This window comes from Bos mutus, chromosome 7, assembly GCF_027580195.1.
Source record: "Bos mutus isolate GX-2022 chromosome 7, NWIPB_WYAK_1.1, whole genome shotgun sequence".
NCBI classification, from domain to species: Eukaryota; Metazoa; Chordata; class Mammalia; order Artiodactyla; family Bovidae; genus Bos; species Bos mutus.
In genome coordinates this window covers 67,392,526-67,409,049 of record NC_091623.1, presented here as the reverse complement: position 1 = coordinate 67,409,049, position 16,524 = coordinate 67,392,526, and the positions used below count along the sequence as shown (strand labels likewise).

At 38.5% G+C, this 16,524-nt stretch overlaps 1 long non-coding RNA gene across 1 annotated transcript in view; it reads right to left on the bottom strand.

Annotated features, from left to right (window-relative positions):
• LOC138988638 (uncharacterized) overlaps nt 1-14,281 on the bottom strand; it is a 134,969-nt gene extending 120,688 nt beyond the window's left edge. Inside the window, exons 1-2 of the long non-coding RNA XR_011464909.1 lie at nt 14,220-14,281; nt 11,863-11,915 (exon numbers count right to left, since the gene is read on the bottom strand). This is a non-coding gene — a long non-coding RNA (uncharacterized lncRNA). The remainder of the gene's footprint in view (nt 1-11,862; nt 11,916-14,219) is intronic.
• Between the last annotated feature and the right edge of the window lie 2,243 nt (nt 14,282-16,524).

Below are 16,524 nucleotides of genomic sequence, written 5' to 3'. Positions count from 1 at the left end.
TCTGTACACATCTATTTCTGGTACCCATTTCAGGAAGATCTAACCTGTAATATCCCACTGATTCCATCGAGAGCAGACTAGCCGCTTCCTGTGTTTCAGGTGGAAGCAATGGCCACACGTAACTGGCTAGTACACCAAGAGACCTGAGAGGCAACAGCACCAAAATATTTCTCCTGTCACTATTCAAGACTGGAAGGAGCTAGCCGTCCCTAATCACCAGTGACCAAGGACACTATTTTTATCACTGAGAACCCTGCATATTGGCCTTAAAAAGGAGACATTGGTTATGTTGCCAGCACACTGATCATAGGTCTCATACATGTCCAGACAAGACCACAGAAGAATCTAGAAACACAAAATGGAGGTCTGCTTAACACTTCCCAGCTTATTTTAAGGGGAGAAATATCAGTAATCTCAGATATGCAGATGACACCACACTTATGGTAGAAAGCGAAGAACTAAAGAGCCTCTTGATGAAAGAGAAAAAAGAGAGTGAAAAAGTTGGCTTAAAACTCAACATTCAGAAAACAAAGATCGTGGCATCTGGTCCCATCAGTTCATGGCAAATAGGTGGGGAAACAATGGAAACAGTGACAGACTTTATTTTGGGGGCTCCAAAATCACTGCCGATGATGACTGCAGCCATGAAATTATAAGACGCCTCCTCTTCGGAAGAAAAGTTATGACCAACCTAGACAACATATTAAAGACAGAGACATTACTTTGCCAGCAAAGGTCCATCTAGTCAAAGCTATGGTTTTTCCAGTAGTCACATATGGATGTGAAAGTTGGACTATAAAGAAAGCTCAGCACTGAATAATGGATGCTTTTGAACTGTGGTATTAGAGAAAACTCTTGAGAGTCCCTTGGACTGCAAGGAGATCCAACCAGTCCATCCTAAAGGATATCAGTCCTGAGTATTCATTGGAAGGACTGATTCTGCAGCTGAAACTCCAATACTTTAGCCACCTGATGCATGCAAAGAACTGACTCATTTGAAAAGACTCTGATGCTGGGAAAGATTGAAGGCGGAAGGAGAGGGGGATGACGGAGGATGAGATGGTTGGATGGCATCACTGACTCGATGGACATGAGTTTGAGTAGGTTCCAGGAGTTGGTAATGGACTGGGAAGCCTGGCGTGCTGCAGTCCGTGGGGTCACAAAGAGTCAGACATGACCGAGAGATTGAACTGACTGGCTAACAATAAAAAAATAATGTTTCCTCTTTTAAATTAGGAAATAAAAACAGTATAAATATTAAATTAGATGGAATACAAGGATGTTACGGATAAACCAACTGTGTTTCAGGCCAACAAGAATATGTTCTCTCAAACTTAACATTAAAATGTTACAGGGCTAACACTGAGTACTGCCTACACAAAAGCCATTCACAGCCCCTTTCTCAGCTTAACAGTTGGAAAGGGAGAACACCTTCTCTTGCTCCCTGACCCAGTTCTCACCAATGATATGTAAGCAAATGCTACTGGATGGGGCTTTGGAGAAAGCTTCTTAAAAGAGGCAAACTGGCAGGCCTTTTCATCACTTGGCCCTTCACCCTTCTCCTTTCTGCTTTCTTGTATTCGAATATGATGACTGGGAATCCACTAGCCATTTTTAACCACGAAAAATGAGAAAAAATGGCAATAAAGATGCTTGAGTAATTGGTAATATTGTAGATACCATGGACTGGTCTTTGGATCTCTTTTTATGCACACACACACACACACACAGTCTTTCTTTGTTCATGTGGCTCTAGTAGAGTTTAGTTCTGTTTGGAGTGAAACATTTTCCTAATTGAAATGTATCCAAGTTCTTTCAATAAAAATACCTAACATTCATTATACCCATGAAAGGATTTCTTTCTCTGCTAGTCTTCATTAACTCTACCAAAAATGGAAATTTGATAACTTATGACTCGTGTATGTTAGATCTAAGGTACCATTTGAATTCAATATTAAGACATACACTAACAAGCTTTCTTAACACCTTTAACTTCTTTCCCAAATATTGAGCACTATCTAGAGGCTGCCTAATATTCAATTTTTATGCATATAAGTCATCACAACTTTATTGAAAACTTCTTGAGGGCAGATACAGATTCATATACTTCGGCTGACTCTACGAAATTTATCAATAATTGACTTGAAGCACTTTGCACAGACTTCACTTTCCTACTTATTAGAAACTATTAGAAATGTTTTCCTAAAGATTTCTGTTTTAAATGCTTTTAAAAGCTCTAAAAACTTTCTCTGAATTAAATTATTTCAAAAAGTAGTATGAAAAGTGTATTCCCTCTTTTCTTAGATTAGTTTTAAGTAAACTGAATTTTATATCCCTGTTTAACGTTTTTAAGTTGATTGGCAAGAAGCGAGCTTTCAACACTACAAATTAACCACCTGAGTTAGTTATTTTTAAAAAAGCAAATAGCTCATTTCAATTCCCCTGCCCCCAAAAAGCTATTTTTTACTTCTCTTAGAGTAGATCTGCCTTTAAATGAGAGGATGATTGTGAATCACTCTGAATTACTCACAGACTGTGTTATATTGTTCCTCAAGATGAACTTTAAGAGGTATCTTGTGATTTATGTATTTGTAATCAAAAATAAAGGCATCCTGATGTATTTACTCTGTGAGCAATTTGCATTCCATTATATGTGCTTAGTCAAATGCTAGGTATACAACTGAGGCAGAGGAATGAAGAAAGCAGAGTAATTATAGGTCTTAGTACTAGAATTTACCTGGTTTTGTAAGATCTGAAAGTGAATCACTTGATTGGTCACACACTGTTCTGCTGGGATCCACGTGATAATTTGTACATGTGGGTCAGTTTTTCCTCCCCAACGGGACTAGATTATTTGTGGGCAAGAAATGTGCCTTTTATGCATTGTTTTCTGTCTTCACTGAATGATGTGCTCCTGGGCACATAGCTGAAATTGCATGAATACCATTCAAATGATTGACTGACATCTCACAAGTTGATAGCTATTTTAGGAGCATAAGACCTTCCAGTGATTACTAAAGAGAGAAGAATAGAGTGTCCTTGATTCCCATATTTGTAAGCACATATTTAATAACACAGCTTCTCAAGGGCATTTCTTTCTACTTTGAAAATCACTTGGAAAACATTTGGCACCTATTCTTGGAATCAGTATTAACTTGAAGGAAAATGCCTATAAATTCTTTCAGAGTTATTCCTTCTGTGTTTTTTTTCCCCCTTATTGTATTCTTTTACTGCTAAAAATGAAAACCAAAACAACAACAACAACAAAAAACAATTCTCAGTTGTGTACTAAATTCAGAAATCCTTCAGCTTGATATTAAACTTCCCACTTTGATCATGTGTTCCAGCCAAACCACCTGATTTCTACAGTCCTGGACGCTGTTCATGCTCCCCAGCCTCTATCGTGTCTTAGTGTCCTCTATAACTGAAACACTTTCCTCCATTCTTTGCCTGTCATGATTCTACTCATCTTTGAAGATACCTCCCAAATAATACATCATCCATAGCCTTCTCAAAGGGATATCACCTCTTTTATCCTTAAACCTCCCATATTGGTAAGGTTTCCTAGGTCTCTTATTTGACTCTATTATATAAAGTCATGAGATATGCTTTACATTGCTTCAGCTGTCTGTTATACGGAATTTTAAAAATGCCCTTCATTAAGTGGGAACTGTTCCAGGAACTGTTAGTTCTCCGTACGTTGTTATTTGATCGTCAGAGCAACCCATGTTACTATCTCCATTTTACACGTGGACTGCTAAGCCCTGGGTGGTGACTCATATTTAGGCTCTTGTCCATGGGGAAATGATCCAAGAAGAGAGTCTGGGCAAGAAATATTTAATATAGTGACTACATATCTGGAAGATGCTTAATTAAAATAGAAACATGACTGTGATGTTTAAGGCACAATTTCCTCTCTACCTATCTCCATTTTCCTTCACTGAACCCAATTTGATCTTTCTTGGTTTGCTAGCATTTTCCCGAAATTTGGAGGTTTCTTGAAGGAGCACCGTGAGGTCTCAAATTTAGCTTCCTACCTTATTTACAGCTATACTGTTTCAACACTCTATCCTTAATTATTTTTATCTCACAATCTAACAAGTGCTAGTTTGAAGTCCATACTTACTTGCTGCCTATGGGAAAACCATTCAGTCTTCAGTTAAGTATCAGACTCTTGCTTACACTCATTATTTTGGGTCCAGAAAGTTGGTATACATTTTAGAATATTGCTTTATTAATTTAAAATAATCTATAGGAAAAAAACTTCTATTGGAATGATACTCTGAAACTGTTGTGGTCTGAATTTTCTAACATTTACTTTTTAAAATTATCTCAATCAAAGTAATTATTTTTTCTAATGTTACACTAAAAGTAGGAGCTTAAATTGTTGGACATGAAGATATAATTTAATGAAGGGCATCTTTCTCTACATTGACATGGATGTTAAATCTTTTTTTTAAGATTCTAATGTGGCCTAATTACTTTAATTTAAAATTCTGGGTATGCATGTTTTATTCATGTCTTTCTAGATGATTGAGAAAGTTTTTGCAGCTCCTTTGAAGCTCTAACTTTGGAAATATAACAAATAATGAAGCCATCATATTTTCAAAATGCTCAAATAGAGAAGACTTTTGAAAGACAGTGTAATTGTGAATCAAAGCTTAATCAGCTGCTGTGAAATGAGTTTTTAATTATTACATTGCCCCTGATATGCTGGAGTTCATCAAGGGTAAAAGAATGACCTCACACACATTTCCTCTGAAATGGTAGATTTTTTTTTCTTTGCAGCATATCACCTTGAATATTCAGAAACTAAGTTGTTCTGCCTCCCATGAAAATACTTCTCAGAACAATTGTTCACATACCCTTGGTTAATCTCACACAAGAAATGGAAAGTGTCACTCATTTTTCTCTCACTAAAATACATTATTTCTGCAGTGGGCATGACGATTTCTGAATCAGAATACTCATCTTCTCCCACTGAAAAATCCACATTTTACGAAGTATTTTTAAGTTCATTAAAGAGAATATCATAAAGGGTGCTCAAGGCATAAATCTTTAGATCTAAGAATTCTGGATCAAAATAACTAGCTTTATTTCAAGTGGCCAACGATAATACAGATTTTCCAAGCTAGGGAAGAGTATGTTTACACAAGGAGACTCTCCAGACAGTCAGTACTTGATATCTCTTCAGATAAAGTTCAACTCAAATTTCCATTTTTCAGTTCAGTTCAGTTGCTCGGTCATGTCCGACTCTTTGCGACCCCATGAATTGCAGCATGCCAGGCCTACCTGTCCATCACCAACCCCCGGAGTTCACTCAAATTCATGTCCATCGAGTCGGTGTTGCCATCCAGCCATCTCATCCTCTGTTGTCCCCTTCTCCTCCTGCCCCCAGTCCCTCCCAGGACCAGAGTCTTTTCCAATGAGTCAACTCTTCGCATGAGGTGGCCAAAGTCTTGGAATTTCAGCTTTAGCATCAGTCCTTCCAAAGAACACCCAGGACTGATCTCCTTTAGAATGCAAGTGGTAATCTTCTTGAGTTAAAACAAACAAAATGTAAATAACTTCTCAAACTTTCTGCCTCAAGTGTAGACATTTACATCTATATATTCTAATCTCTCATCACTAAATAAGACAAAGAGATCAGAACTTGTAAGTTTTATGGGAGGAGGGATAAATTAGGAGTCTGGGATTAACATATATACACTACTATGTATAAAATAGATAACCAACAAGGACCTACTGTACAGCACAGGAAACTATACTCAATATTATATAATAAGGGGAAAGAATCCAAAAAAGAATATATATATATATATATATATATATATATATATCGGAGAAGGCAGTGGCACCCCACTCCAGTACTCTTGCCTGGAAAATCCCATGGGCGGAGGAGCCTGGAAGGCTGCAGTCCATGGGGTCGCTAAGAGTCGGACATGACTGAGCGACTTCACTTTCACTTTTCACTTTCATGCATTGGAGAAGGAAATGGCAACCCACTCCAGTGTTCTTGCCTGGAGAATCCCAGGGACGGCGGAGCCTGGTGGACTGCCGTCTATGGGGTCGCACAGAGTTGGACACGACTGAAGCGACTTAGCAGCAGCATATATATATATATATATATGTGTGTGTGTGTGTGTATAACTGAATGGCTGTGCTGTACACCTGAAACTTACATGGTATTGTAAATCAACTATACTTCAATAAATAATTTTAAAAAACATGTTTTACAAATATATTTTAATGCATATATATGAAATCTAGAAAAAATGGTATTGATGAACCTATTTGCAGGGAAGGAATGAAGACTCAGATACAGAGAACGGACTTGTGGACACAGTGGTGGAAGGAGAGACTGGGACAAACAGGAAAAGCATCATCGACATATATACATTACAGTGTGTAAAACAGAGAGCTGGTGAGAAGTTGCTGTATAACATAGGGAGTCCAGCCTAGTGCTCTGTGATGACCTAGAAGAGTAGGCTGGGAAAAGGGGAGGGAGGCTCAAGAGGCAGGGGATATATGTATAATTATGGCTGATTTGCACTGTTGTACAGCAGAAATCAACACAACATTGTAAAGCAATTTCCCCTAATTAAAAATAAATTTTTTTAAAAGAAGGAAAAAATAACATTTATTTATTTTAATTGGAGGATAATTGCTTTACAATATTGTGTTGGTTTCTTTTTTAAAAGTTCTCCAAGAATCATAAGAAAACTATTACATCACCACATATTCAAAGCAAAGCCAAAGGACTTTTGATTTCAATTCTGTTGCATATTTTTTCCTTTAGGCTGTAAACAGAAATTCACAAGTGAAAATCTTAAGTTCTCTACAGAAATCAGCACTAACACCTTGACCTTTTCTAAAGCTCTCTCTACGCATGTGTTTGAACTGTGATTCCAATGTGATTTTTTTAATTGATTTATTTTTTATTGAAGGATAATTGCTTTACAGAATTTTGCTATTTTCTGTCAAACCTCAACATGAAATCATAGGTATACATATATGCCCTCCCTTCTGAAGTTCCCTCCCATCTCCCTCCCCATCTCACCCCTCGAGGTTGACACAGAGCCCCTCTTTGAGTTTCCTGAGCCATTAACTCAAGTATTTGAAAGTCAAAATCTCTTAGGTTCCTTAAATATATATATTCAATCAAATCAAAGAAACAGGTGTAGCTGTTGTATGAATCATGACTCAGACTTCTTACTGACAGTTTTCCTTTCTGAGGAATGCAAACAACCTTGGGCTTATTTAATGAGAATAAGTAAAATCCTGAAATAAGTGTTACTTACAGGAGAGTTGTCATTAGAATGCAACAACAGAGGTTCAATTTGCATAAGATCTGATTACATTTAGTAGCTGTTCACGGACCTGTGCTGAATCGATGTCACTTCATCCACACACAGGTTATCTCTGCTGCTCACTTTAGAATGGCCTCAAACTCTAATTGAGAAATGCAGCTTCACACACCCCGTGTGTTCCTCTGTCACCTGCTTTGTTTGCACTCGTTCTTGGCTTATAAAGAAGATCACTCAAGTCTCATATAACATTTCTAAAGTTGAGCAAACCCTGTGTAATTTATCTCTTGAAAATGCTATCTATGAAAGTATCTGACATCTCTGCCAATGGAGATAAATGACCTAAGAGATAGTAGACTCACTAGAAATAATAATAGCTAGCATTTATTGAGCAATTACTAACTGCCAGATGCTAAGGTAAGACTTGCCCAATCATTTAATCTATCATCGGACCTTCTGGCATCTACTATTGTTAACCCCATGTTTACAGGTAAGAAAAATGAAGGCTTGAAGAGGTTATTTACCTAGCTCAGTATCACAGACTCCTCACTGGTGGAGTCAAGACTTAAATTCTAAAGTCTATGCTCTATGCATGTCCCAGGAGCTGAATAATCAATGCTCTAAAATTATGCAGACCCATGCAAAGCTAAAGCAGAACTCTGCTTTTATTAGCTTTGTTGAAACTTAAGAAGCAAATCCACCTCTGTGGAACAAAAATCATTCAGAGGTGTCATCAAAGTGCATTGACCTCTCAATGACACTAAGCCCAGAATAGGACCTGAGTTCCCACCCCCAACCCTCACCACTGCATCCTGATTCTTTACAGCCTAGGCACTTTCTGCTCCAGATCTTAACTGTAAACCAGAAGGAAGGAAAATTGACAGAAAGCCAAAATTGTGCTTTTTGTAATGCACTGAAACTCAGTTTGTGTTTTAAATTTCTATTGTAGTCACTGAAAACACAATTAAGAATTGATGAAAATATTGTAAGCTAATAATATTAATAGAACTAAAAAATTCCCCAAAATTATTGTTAAGCCATGTTGACTACCTGTACAAACACAAACATGTCTTACTTACCATATACCCAGATACACCTATGTGTACTAAGCTAATAGAGAGCTTCACTATTAGAAATCAATTAATATGCAAATAGAGGGCTTCTGTTGCACATGACTATGATCCTAGTTCTGCCCACACTCTACTGGAACATACACAAGGCATTTGTGTATATTCTATTTCTCTAAGAAAGATTTTAAAACTCAAATACTATGAGTCTCAGCCTTCATCAGAATGTTGAGATTTCCATTAACACAAATACTGAACATGGTAGTAATATAAACTGCTAGAAAATGTGCCCTGCTAAAACACACCTTGGAGAAGGCAATGGCACCCCAACACACCTATTGAAGCAACAGATTTTTTAAAAGCATAGTTAAAACAACAAAAAAATCCAGCTTAAAATAAAAGATTATTTTATGTAACTAAGAGATCTTTGGGATTGGAATGAAAACTGACCTTTTCCAGTCCTGTGGCCACTGCTGAGTTTTCCAAATGTGCTGGCATATTGAGTGCAACACTTTCATAGCATCATCTTTCAGGATTTGAAATAGCTCAACTGGAATTCCATCACCTTCACTAGCTTTGTTCATAGTGATGCTTTCTAAGGCTCACTTGACTTCACATTCCAGGATGTCTGGCTCTAGGTCAGTGATCGTGATTATCTTGGTCGTGAAGATCTTTTTTGTACAGTTCTTCTGTGTATTCTTGCCACCTCTTCTTAATATCTTCTGCTTCTGTTAGGTCCATACCATTTCCATCCTTTATCGAGCCCATCTTTGCATGAAATGTTCTCTTGGTATCTCTAATTTTCTTGAAGAGATCACTAGTCTTTCCCATTCTGTTGTTTTCCTCTATTTCTTTGCATTGATCGCTGAGGAAGGCTTTCTTATCTCTTCTTGCTATTCTTTGTAATTCTGCATTCAGATGCTTATATCTTTCCTTTTCGCTTCTCTTCTTTTCACAGCTATTTGTAAGGACTCCCCAGACAGCCATTTTGCTTTTTTGCATTTCTTTTCCATGGGGACGATCTTGATCCCTGTCTCCTGTACAATGTCACAAACCTCTGTCCATAGTTCAACATGCACTCTATCTATCAGATCTAGTCCCTTAAATCTATTTCTCACTTCCACTGTATAATCATAAGGGATTTGATTTAGGTCATACCTGAATGGGTCTAGTGGTTTTCCCTACTTTCTTCAATTTAAATCTGAATTTGGCAATAAGGAGTTCATGGTCTGAGCCACAGTCAGCTCCTGGTCTTGTTTTTGCTAACTGTATAGAGCTTCTCCATCTTTGGCTGCAAAGAATATAATCAATCTGATTTCGGTGTTGACCATCTGGTGATGTCCATGTGTAAACTCTTCTCTTGTGTTGTTGGAAGAGGGTGTTTGCTATGACCAGTGCATTCTCTTGGCAAAACTCTATTAGCCTTTGCCCTGCTTCATTCCATATCCCAAGGCCAAATTCACCTGTTATTCCAGGTGTTTCTTGACTTCCTACTTTTGCATTCCAGTCCCCTATAATGAAAAGGACATCTTTTTTGGGTGTTAATTCTAAAAGGTCTTGTAGGTCTTCATAGAACCGTTCAACTTCAGCTTCTTCAGCGTTACTGGTTGGGGCATAGACCAGTGATTGGATTACTGTGATATTGAATGGTTTGCCTTGGAAACCAACTGGGATCATTTTGTCATTTTTGAGACTGCATCCAAGTACTGCATTTTGGACTCTTTTGTTCAAAATTCTCCAAGCCAGGCTTCAGCAATATGTGAACCGTGAACTTCCAGATGTTCAAGCTGGTTTTAGAAAAGGCAGAGGAACCAGAGATCAAATTTCCAACATCTGCTGGATCATTGAAAAAGCAGGAGAGTTCCAGAAAAACATCTATTTCTGCTTTATTGACTACACCAAAGCCTTTGACTGTGTGGATCACAATAAACCATGGAAAATTCTGAAAGAGATGAGAATACCAGACCACCTGACCTGCCTCTTGAGAAACCTGTATGCAGGTCAGGAAGCAACAGTTAGAACTGGACATGGAACAACAGACTGGTTCCAAACTGGGAAAGGAGTACGTCAAGGCTGTATACTGTCACCCTGCTTATTTAACTTACATGCAGAGTACATCATGAGAAATGCTGGGCTGGAAGAAGCACAAGCTGGAATCAAGATTGCCAGGAGAAATATCAATAACCTCAGATATGCAGATGATACCACCCTTATGGCAGAAAGTGAAGAGGAACTAAAAAGCCTCTTGATGAAAGTGAAAGAGGAGAGTGAAAAAGTTGGCTTAAAGCTCAACATTCAGAAAACAAAGATCATGGCATCTGGTCCCATCACTTCATGGGAAATAGATGGGGAAACAGTGTCAGACTTTATTTTGGGGGGCTCCCAAATCACTGCAGATGGTGATCGCAGCCATGAAATTAAAAGACGCTTACTCCTTGGAAGGAAAATTATGGCCAACCTAGATAGCACATTCAAAAGCAGAGACATTACTTTGCCAACAAAGGTCCATTTAGTCAAGGCTATGGTTTTTCCAGTGGTCATGTATGGATGTGAGAGTTGGACTGTGAAGAAAGCTGAGTGCTGAAGAATTGATGCTTTTGAACTGTGGTGTTGGAGAAGACTCTTGAGAGTCCCTTAGACTGCAAGGAGATCCAACCAGTCCATTCTGAAGGAGATCAGTCCTGGGTGTTTTTTGGAAGGAATGATGCTAAAGCTGAAACTCCAATACTTTGGCCACCTCATGCAAAGAGTTGACTCATTGGAAAAGACTCTGATGCTGGGAGGGATTGGGGGCAGGAGGAGAAGGGGACGACAGAGGATGAGATGGCTGGATGGCATCACTGACTCGAGGGACATGAGTCTGAGTGAACTCTGGGAGTTGGTGATGGACAGGGAGGTCTGGCGTGCTGCGATTCATGGGGTCACAAAGAGTCAGACACGACCGAGCAACTGAACTGAACTGAACTGAAGAGGTCTTTGTGTGGCTGAATGAGAAACATATTAGCTCATAAATAGCAAATATTATATGCCATAACTGCTTCTGGATATTTTTTCCAAGTATCATCAATTCAATCAATAAATGTTTATAGAGCACCTACTACAAGAAAAGCACAAGGATAGACACTAGAGAATACAGAATGATTGACACATGTGCTACACAGCCCCTGCCCTCTATGCCCACCAAAATCATCAGTATCAATGAGTTGGAATACTGACAGTGAGCAGACCCCACAGGCTCTCCTAAGCCTAGACCTGTGCTAGCACCCTGGCAAGGAGTCTGCTTTCTCATGTCAAGGTGGTTTACAAACTTATTTTTGGAGCCCTCTGTGTGAAGCTGTTAGTCAGGGGACACCTACAGGTGTCCCCTGACAGGTACAAGTATGGCCTATACCCGTATCATCATCATGAAGGATTTTAACCAATAAGGTGAAAACTACATTGTCTAAATACAGGATGCACAGTGTCCTCAATCATGGAAACAGGATTACCTTTTCTGGTAAGATATGTGAATGGAGTACCGGTGTCTTCACAGAGGCAGCACCTAGGGTTTCGAAGAAATGCATGAATTGATCCTTATGGACAGGCACACATGTAAACAATTGTTATACATACACATAGGTTAGCTCTTTTGAATTTACACAGTTATATATACGAGTAACTAATATTAAACCTGTGCCAATTGTTTGAATTTTTCATTTGTACATTTTGGACTTTTTCTCTTGGTTGAGTAGAGTATTAAAGTTTCATATGCAAAGTGTATCAGTTTTTGTGTGTGTGTTTTTAGAGCAGAGCAAAGGAAATTGCTACCTAGAGAACAGACTATCTAGAAAATATTGTTAGACTTGTTCTTACAACTAAGCAAAATTATTCACTAATCAATCTAAATCTCTGAGAGAAGAAATAAGAAATCATCTCATCTACTGTTCACTGAATTGCCAGAATTCACACAGGAGTCATATGTGTAACCAAAACAAAAGTAATGTTTCTATATTTCAACCTGAAATATCTGAACTCCAAATTAGTTCCCGAGGCATTCTGAACCATCCTTTTGTTTTCTCTGAGTAGCTCTGTTACACTTGTGCCTACAGAGAAGTGACTAATAAGTTTCACTCTTTCATTGAGGATCAACTTTTGACTTACTTTGGCCTAAGGGAGGGAGGCATATAAATAATATTTGGATCAATTTTAGGCACAGATTAAATAGAACGTTTTCATGTACAAAGCAAGAGCCTAATGAACATCGGACAAACCAGGTGCAGGTTAGAGTATAGCCTTCCTCCCTTTTCACTACGCTGCTGTTAACCTAAGTTCTCTTCTGTCTGAGTGCCCCACTCCTCTCCCCTTTCATACCTCCAAAATATGGAGTACATCCCTTTTCTCTCATGACTATTGTAAGATGGATTTGAAGATGTAACAAACCCTGCGTCCTCATTCTCATATTCGAATGTAACTCCTAGTTTCTGCTTGTGTCAATTTTTACAAAATCTTAACCTGGTGCCTGGCCTCCAGCCTCTGTCTCTGAAAATCACCCTAAATCACCACCTGGTTAATCTTTCCAACAATAATTTCAGCTTCCAATTACTCACCGTGGATGGCACAGTAAAATACAAAACTCTTTAATATGGCTTCTTTAATGGGCTTCCCTTGTGGCTCAGCTGGTAAAGAATCCACTCGCAATGCGGGAGACCTGGGTTCGATCCCTGGGTCGGGAAGATTCCCCTGCAGAAGGGAAAGGCTACCCACTCCAGTATTCTGGCCTGGAGAATCCATGGACTGTACAGTCCATGGGGTCGCAAAGAGTCGGACATGACTGAGCGGCCTTCACTTCACTTTAATATGGCATTTAAGTCCCTCCACTTCAAGGCCCCAAGGAACTAAATGTCAGTAGTAGCTCCATCCAGTCTCTGTGACAACTGAAAGCAGGCACACGTGCTTCCAAGCATACCCTGGGAGACAAGGAGACTCAGACAAGCCTGTGTCACTCTACAGGTGCACATGAGGAAGTTTCTTGTGGTCAAAGGCTGGGTCTGTTTCTAACCTTGTCTGTTTCTGGGGTGCACCTCATCTGATGAAAGCACTGAGAGACTCATTCTCACTTGAATACATTTTTTCCCAAAGCACATGAATTAAAGGAAAAGACATATAAGCGTTAAAGAATTTGAAAAATGTTAAGGTGACAGAGGTTTCCCAAAATTTCTAAGAGTTGTGCATAAGAAGATTCTCATGTGAAATACTAGTCCTATTTCCCCTGAACCCAAACTAGGCATCATTATTCTATAAAAATGTAAGTAGAGAAAAGCCCTTGCTCTACCTTCCCCAAACTTTCCAAATTGAATATTCTTTTCTAGTCTACTCATATCTTTATTTTCCAGATTGTGCTAAAGCTTGAGGACATTTTAACTTTGGCATTTTTGAAAAATAACAATGTTACTTCCTAAGAAACAGTGTAATATAATGCACTAAACTGGGAAGTCCTTGAGAGTAAACACTACTTTAATTATATTTGTAGATTTTCCAGCCAATTGCCAGGTTATTCTTAGGGTAAAATCAGAATGAGAAAAGGGTGCTATGGAAGGCAGGGATTTCACCGTTAATATGCCAGCTACTGACAATATGATTGAAAGGAAATCCCATAACCTGTCTGAGTCTGAGTTTGCTCAATGGCTACAGAGGGGTAATAACAACACTTCCTTCACAGGATAGTCTTGTTGGGAGGACTAATGATATAATGAGTAACAATGTGGTTTGTAAATGATAAGCACTGCATGATAGTGGTTATTGTCACCCCCAAGTATGAACTTGAATCCATAAAATGGGTAGAAAATAAAAAGAGAAAGCTGCACACCTGTAAACAGGCATCTTCTCAATCAGAAAAGCCAAGGCCAAAACCTGGAAAATATGTTATCCACCTGAAAGTCTTCCCCTAGTATATGTCTACAACAGAAAGGAAAAAGAAGAAAATTTCTTTTACATATAGTAAATTGGATTTGGTTTATTTTTTTTATTTTTTTTAATTTTACTTTATTTTTAAACTTTACATAATTGTATTAGCTTTGCCAAATATCAAAATGAATCCGCCACAGGTATACATGTGCTCCCCATCCTGAACCCTCCTCCCTCCTCCCTCCCCATACCATCCCTCTGGGTCGTCCCAGTGCACTAGCCCCAAGCATCCAGTACCGTGCATTGAACCTGGACTGGCATCTCATTTCATACATGATATTTTACATGTTTCAATGCCATTCTCCCAAATCTTCCCACCCTCTCCCTCTCCCACAGAGTCCATAAGACTGTTTCATACATCAGTGTCTCTTTTGCTGTCTCGTACACAGGGTTATTGTTATCATCTTTCTAAATTCCATATATATGTGTTAGTATACTGTATTGGTGTTTTTCCTTCTGGCTTACTTCACTCTGTATAATAGGCTCCAGTTTCATCCACCTCATTAGAACTGATTCAAATGTATTCTTTTTAATGGCTGAGTAATACTCCATTGTGTATATGTACCACAGCTTTCTTATCCATTCATCTGCTGATGGACATCTAGGTTGCTTCCATGTCCTGGCTATTATAAACAGTGCTGCGATGAACATTGGGGTACACGTGTCTCTTTCCCTTCTGGTTTCCTCAGTGTGTATGCCCAGCAGTGGGATTGCTGGATCATAAGGCAGTTCTATTTCCAGTTTTTTAAGGAATCTCCACACTGTTCTCCATAGTGGCTGTACTAGTTTGCATTCCCACCAACAGTGTAAGAGAGTTCCCTTTTCTCCACACCCTCTCCAACATTTATTATTTGTAGACTTTTGGATCGCAGCCATTCTGACTGGTGTGAAATGGTACCTCATAGTGGTCTTGATTTGCATTTCTCTGATAATGAGTGATGTTGAGCATCTTTTCATGTGTTTGTTAGCCATCTGTATGTCTTCTTTGGAGAAACGTCTATTTAGTTCTTGGGCCCATTTTTTGATTGGGTCATTTATTTTTCTGGAGTTGAGCTGTAGGAGTTGCTTGTATATTTTTGAGATTAGTTGTTTGTCCGTTGCTTCATTTGCTATTATTTTCTCCCATTCTGAAGGCTGTCTTTTCACCTTGCTGATAGTTTCCTTTGATGTGCAGAAGCTTTTAAGGTTAATTAGGTCCCATTTGTTTATTTTTGCTTTTATTTCCAATATTCTGGGAGGTGGGTCATAGAGGATCCTGCTGTGATGTATGTCAGAGAGTGTTTTGCCTATGTTGTCCTCTAGGAGTTTTATAGTTTCTGGTCTTATGTTGAGATCTTTAATCCATTTTGAGTTTATTTTTGTGTATGGTGTTAGAAAGTGTTCTAGTTTCATTCTTTTACAAGTGGTTGACCAGATTTCCCAGCACCACTTGTTAAAGAGATTGTCTTTAATCCATTGTATATTCTGCCTCCTTTGTCAAAGATAAGGTGTCCATATGCGTGGATTTATCTCTGGGCTTTCTATTTTGTTCCATTGATCTATATTTCTGTCTTTGTGCCAGTACCATACTGTCTTGATAACTGTGGCTTTGTAGTAGAGCCTGAAGTCAGGTAGGTTGATTCCTCCAGTTCCATTCTTCTTTCTCAAGATCGCTTTGGCTATTCGAGGTTTTTTGTATTTCCATACAAATTGTGAAATTATTTGTTCTAGCTCTGTGAAGAATACTGTTGGTAGCTTGATAGGGATTGCATTGAATCTATAAATTGCTTTGGGTAGTATACTCATTTTCACTATATTGATTCTTCCAATCCATGGATTTGGTTTATATTCCACCAGTTGAATTGGCCAAATCCAATAACAAGTTGAAATAAAAACTTTGTTTTAAAGCTGTATGGTTTATATGTCAGAGTAATTTGTATCAGACTAACCTTCAATGGAAAACAACTATAAAAGATGGATAAAACACTTGAAACAGGTATTTGGAGTCAGAAAAGATCAAATAATCAAACAGCAGAACTTGAAGGAATAAATCCCAGACAGAAAACGAAATGCACATGTGCACTGGAAGTAGTCTGGACATCAGCCTCCACTTTTGTCCTCATACCATTTTCTAACTCACTGCACACACACACAAAAAGAGCCACACTGAAAGTAAGGGAACTGCCAGTCCCACTGAAGATGATCAATTAATTGATTTATTGATTGAT